Source organism: Aethalodelphis obliquidens, unplaced genomic scaffold (assembly GCF_003676395.1).
Source record: "Aethalodelphis obliquidens isolate GAN/ISIS:26980383/991018 unplaced genomic scaffold, ASM367639v1 scaffold22, whole genome shotgun sequence".
Lineage (NCBI taxonomy): Eukaryota > Metazoa > Chordata > Mammalia > Artiodactyla > Delphinidae > Aethalodelphis > Aethalodelphis obliquidens.
Window position 1 is genome coordinate 17,097,182 of NW_020837966.1, and position 6,000 is coordinate 17,103,181.

The following is a 6,000-nucleotide window of genomic DNA, read 5'->3' on the forward strand; positions in this document are numbered from 1 at the left end:
CAACACACAGACTTTGCCAATTTGACAAATATTACATAATCTTGGCAGTGTAATTCCCAGCACAGGTGAGCAGCTCTTATTATCATTAGTTCTACTATTATTTACTTAGTCTTTATATCGGAACAAGTTGCTACCAGGCATCAGGAGTTTCACCCTTCAATTATGGTAAGAACTTTATTTTTTTAACGCTTTAAAAATTTTTAAGTATAACATACACAAAAAGGTGAACAAAATATAAGTATACAGCTCCATAATTATCTCCAAGTGAAAAGCCATGTATCCATCACTGTGCTGCCCCAGAAACTCCTAAACACTTTCCCTCTCTCCCCTCCAAATGTAACCACTGTCCAGGGGTTTCTCAACCTCAGCACTATCTACATTTGGGGCTGGATAATTCTTTGTCGTGGGGACCATCCTGTGCATGGTTAAGATGTTTACCAGCAACCCTGGTCTCTACCCACTAGATTCCTTTAGCATCCTCCCGCAAGTGGCAACAACTAACAATTTCTCTTTACACTGACAAATGTGCCCAGAGGGTCAAAATCACCCCTGGTTGAGACCCACCACACTCATGATTTTTCGGCATTCACTTTTTTGCTTTCCTTTATAATATTTCTACCACTTGAGCACACATCCTTAGCTACCATTTAATCTTGTCTGGTGAGAGGAGTTCTTTATAATTTAATCTATTAAAAAGACCCCTCATCATGGCCCCCTAAAATAGCCTTTATAGGTGAAGTGACCATGTAATTTATTGTTCAAACTGGAGGTTCAGACATTAACCAGGACTGACCGGGGCAAGCCAGCATGATCACCTGAGTTCCGGGGATCCCCTGCTGGGAGTAAACATTATCCTCACAGCCCCATACAATAGGGTCCCCTTCCCACTGGATAATTGTACCTAAAGTGACAGAGCACAGTTAAAAGCAGCACATCCCCAGGGGTGAAGCAACACAGACACAGATAAATATCTCCAAGATGAAGAGCTGCAGAGCAGAGAACTCAATTCGCCTTGGCCCATAAGGAGGTGTACTCTTCAAATAATTTGCCTAAGACACTACTCTAAAGAACTACTTTCACCACATTTGCACAACACATTGATTAAAATAATTGCCTTCCAAGATTTGCACATAGATGCAAAAAAGAGACTTAGGGTCTATAGTGGGTTTTAAATCAATATATCTGCCTTTTTCCCTCAGTGTCACTGGAAAGTACAAAAACCACCATTAATTTGACCTGCTCTGCATTGCGATCTCCAACTCCTGATATTGACCGTGGTAAAAGTGACAGCTAAGGCTTTCCTTACACACATGAGAAATCATATTGATAACCTATGTGCCTGAATATAATTCAGTTCGTCCTCCATCATTTGGGGCATCAAAGAGAACAGAAATCAGCCTACACTGAGTCAGGCACTTGAAAATTGTGGTGAACTTTATTCAACTTCTCGGCATCCATTTGCCCCTTTTCCAGCAACTGTATTCATCTGGAGGTCCAGGCCTCCAGCGTCCATGGTCCATATGGCCTGGATAGGACTCCACCACTAGGGCGATGGGGTTTCCTCCAGCCAAGCCAATTGGGCTAATCAGAACTGGTGTTGAGACGTTTTGCTCAACAACTGGGGAAGGAGGGTTTATGGTTTTTCTGTTAGACTTGAACCTGGAATTGTGTAAACGGGCAACTGCTACAGTCATCTTGCCACCCAACAAGGAACCAAAAGGAAGGAAGAGAAAGGCAGAGCTTAAGATGAAAAGAATCAGGGCTTCCCTGGTGGCGCGGTGGTTGAGAGTCCGCCTGCCCATACAGGGGACACGGGTTCATGCCCCGGTCCGGGAAGATCCCACATGCCGCGGAGCGGCTGGGCCCGTGAGCCATGGCCACTGAGCCTGCACGTCCGGAGCCTGTGCTTCGCAACGGGTGAGGCCACAACAGTGAGAGGCCCGCGTACCGCAAAAAAAAAAAAAAAGATGAAAAGAATCAGATCCTGAAGTAACTGTTCAGCCCCGAGCAAGATGCTCTTGAAGTCAGTCTTCCCTATGTACCTTTTAGAAAATCGAACCTGTATATATGGAATATATATATCCTAATTCCCTTTAAATTGGGTATTTGTCACTTATTATACAAACACACCCTGTGGCAGTGACTTTCAAACTTTTTGACAGCAACTCACAGTATGAATTACATTTAATCCTGCAACCCAGAGTTTGCACACAGCCCCGGATACAGGACTGACCCAAAGTTTCATGAAACTACAGAACCTTTACTAACATATGACGATGCTGATACTTCCTGTCCTGTAATACTTAAAAAAAAAATACTGGTGCGACCCACTAAATTGACCTTCATTTTGAAAAACACTGTTTTATGAGATTAGGTTAAAAATTGATTTCACCAGGAAGAATGAGATTTTTTTTAATGACACGATAACTTTAATCAGGTTATTGAGGAAAATAGGAGGTTTGGCCCCTAAATTAAGCATCTAGCAATAGAAAATTGCTATCTCACCAGTTCTCTCTGACCGCACAGGACACACATTTTACCAGGAGAAAAAAATCTTAATGACCTAAATATAAATAAATTACAAAAAAAAAAAAGATAAGTGGAGTTCTAAAACAAAACAAAAACCATGTCTAAAAAGAGAGAGAAGAGAGATAGCTAAGTAAGGAAATAGACACCCAAGTCTTGCTGATGAGCTGAGTTACGTGATTTATTTATCTACAGGTTAAAGATAATAATTTCAGTGAACCTCAGCAATCACTGAATATGTAAAAATAGTGCCTTCATAATAAGATCAAATCTCTGGGGCAGATTTAGGGAGAGGGAGGGAGAGAGGGAAGGACAGAGGGAGGGATGCACGGAGGGAGGGAGAGAGGAGTAAGTGGGGGAGGGAAGAAGAGAGGGACAGAGAGAGAGAAATCCCTTGCAGTATAATAAGCCTGATGCCTTCACTTATGTGTGTAAAATAACTATGAAGAGTTCCTGAAATTTCAGACAATGACTGCAGGCTGGACAAGACAGGGTATTTTTAACTGTTTTCCATGTACCTTATTTGTATTGCCAGTTAGCCAAAACTTCCTTTTTGTCTCCTCAGAAGCACTGCAGAGTCTTGATTAAATCTGTGGAATCAAACAGAGAGCTCGGATTCTCAGGCTTGCTGGAAATAGAGGCCAGTCAAATAAACAGTCCTGAGAAAACTCTGCATTTCCACTCTGGAGTGGCTGTAAAGTTAACTCCTCCCACACTTTTCCAGCCTGTCAGGCTCAAACACATTTGTCTGCCTGTTTGAGAAGCCCATTAACTTTCCCGCGGCGAAAATGGAAATTCAAAACCAAGAGAAGTTTAAGACAATCACTTGCACACCCAGAAGAGGTGACTTCTGAGAACTCTCCAGGTGATCGTGAAAATCAGACCTCACTATAATGGTATTTTAGGTAGATTTCTTCATTTTCCATCACCATAGTGTTCAAATGCATCCCACCTGCATTACTGAATTGAAGCAAATGAAGTGTTTAATTAATACCTGCAGATGTCATGAGGAAATGATAAACCTCTTCTGTTCAAGAAGTTCTGGGAATTGCGTGAATTCTTCTGACCCTCTTTTAGGAAGTGTAACAAGCACTGTTCAAAAGGTAGAGGTGAATGTGTGTGGTGTGCGCGAGTGCACGTACATTTACTCTTTATTTCCAATTTTTCAGATATACAAAAAAGAAGGAAGACTCACAGAATCATCAGTATACTCATCACCTAGTTTATGACATTTAGAGACCAAAATATACATTAAGTGCTCACCTTGGTTCAGGCACTCTTTTAAACATCATCTGATTTAATCTTATGAAAAACACAGGAGGTATTTATTGTTGTTATGATTGTAATTATTTTTGTTTCATCATCATCAATGCCACCATGGCACAGCCTTTTTAGAGGCACTGTTACAGTTAAGACCCTGGCATCTGGAAACAGACCTCATGTAAACCAAAAATCACCAGTGTAACTTACGGCAGGTTACTTAACCTCGCTCTAGGGCTTAGTTTACCACTCTGTGGACTATTTACGATGCCCCAAAACTGCCTATTGGGGTGCCTGTCCCATAGTAAGCTCTCTTAAGCGCCATTCGTAACAGTATGTGTGTGGGAGATCAAAGAGCAAGCAGCTTGGTGAGGTTAAGTAAGGCGAAGCTGCTTCTCTTCCCCTGCAGACGTTTGATATGGAAGCTCCACAGACCCATTCTCTTTAGGACAGGAAACAGCAAGCCAGGAATTGCGCTAAAATCTTGTACCCAACCTCCAACTGAGTTGACAAGTTTCTGGGGTATCCAGAAACTAGCTAACCTTGAAGGATCAACCACCTTTCTGGAAAGACTGCGGCTGTCAGCACTCCAGGGTCTTTTTCCCCACCAAGGGGCCACCTTCCAGACGCAGCCGTCTGGGTACCAGCAAGTAGACCAAGTCGGTTCGCAAAGTTCAGAGGAGTTGGCTCTGGTATGTTTACAAGTCCTAGCAGATCGCAGGAATGTTCAAGATAATTATTACCCCACCCAGGAGCGCCTAGCCCAACCCTCTCACATCTGGAAGAAAGCGGCCACACAAAGGAGAACGAGAGACCTCCTCCTGCTGCAGCTTTCTCAGGCCCGGGGAAGGTTTAGTACGAGCTCTCGCCCCTTTTGTGAACAAGACCAGGCACTGCTCAGCAGTATCGTTCGGAGCACAAGTCATTCAAGCAAAGGAAGAGTTCATCCCCTAGTCTAAATCGAATGGCATTTCCCAAAATATCATCTTTGTTTTTCCCTCACCAGATGAAAGTAAAAAGTGAAATACTCCAGAAAATAGATAGGGAGCGATCCACACGCATACAGCCACTTCAGCATAGGAGCGGCAAGGATCAGACACACCTATTTGAAAAGGGCAGCCAAACCAAACCCTTAGTATCCTCTGCAAACGCAAGGGATTTCCCCCCTCCACTCCTCTCGCCGCGTTTTGAAAGTACCTCTGGGAAGCCCGACCTGGGATTCATCAGCATTTCTCTTCACCTCCCACGAACGCGCGGCAACCAAAGCACATGGTCCCTGGCGGCGCGCCTGCAAGCCCCACCAGCGCCAACGCCCCGAAACCGCCAAACTTCCTGTCTCCAAACCACCGAAGCGACCAAAGCGCCGCACCAAGTGCCCAAGGGACTCCGGCGGAGGCGGCAGGCAGCAGCGGAGCGGTGGGGCGGGGTTTCCTGCCCGCGGGCTCGCCCGGGACCCGCACCTCCACTGGGGGTCTCCAAACGCGCGCGCTGCGCCCCGGGCGCACTGCAAGCGCCGCTGTGGCCGTGTCGCACGGTCGCCCCTAGCTGTGCGCTCGGGGCACCCGGGGCAGTCGCCCACCTACCTGCTCTGCTGCTTCCAGCCTCGGGCGCTCGGGGGGGCTGTCGTCCGCTACTTTATTGTCTCGGCTGCTCACCGCGCGGGACCTGAGGACCCGGCTCTGCGCCAGCCCCGCAACTCCGCTCTACACAGAGCCTTCCCCGGCGTCTGCCTTCCTCCTTCTCCTCCTCTTCTCTGCCCAAGCTCCTGCTCTGCACGTGAGCCGCGCAGCCCGACTCCCGGGCTCGCAGGGCAGCCAGCTCCCGCCGCATCCCCCAGGCCGGGGCTGCTCGTCGCCCCCGCCGTCGCTCGCCGCGCGTCCTCGCTTTGATCCACACTTAAAGCAGCGCCCCGGGCCGCCTTCCTCGCGTCCTGCAGTCCTTCCGTCCTGCCTGCCTCCTCTCGCTGTCAGCCCCAGCTCTGGGCTCCTCTCTCCCCAGCTGCCCCCGCCCGCCGCCTCTCCCGAGGCTGGGGCGGCCGCTGCCAATGAGACTCCTCTGATGCGCTGTTCCGGCCCAGTCATTGTATCGGGAGGGGAGGAAGGGGAGGGGGAGCGAGAGGAAGGGAGGGGGCGCTCTCGGCCCCCGCCGCGCCGCTGCGGGCTGGGCTTGCCTTCCCTACAGAGAAAAGGTACTGGTGCCAAAGGGCGCGGAGCG

At 47.7% G+C, this 6,000-nt stretch overlaps 1 protein-coding gene across 4 annotated transcripts in view; it reads right to left on the reverse strand.

Annotated features, from left to right (window-relative positions):
• The window catches only part of FRMD4B (FERM domain containing 4B), a 336,453-nt gene extending 330,671 nt beyond the window's left edge, over positions 1–5,782 (reverse strand). For all 4 annotated transcript variants that reach the window (XM_027121373.1, XM_027121372.1, XM_027121370.1 and 1 more), the window contains exon 1: positions 5,370–5,782. The gene's annotated coding sequence lies outside the window, so the exon portion shown is untranslated. The remainder of the gene's footprint in view (positions 1–5,369) is intronic.
• Positions 5,783–6,000: the final 218 nt, after the last annotated feature.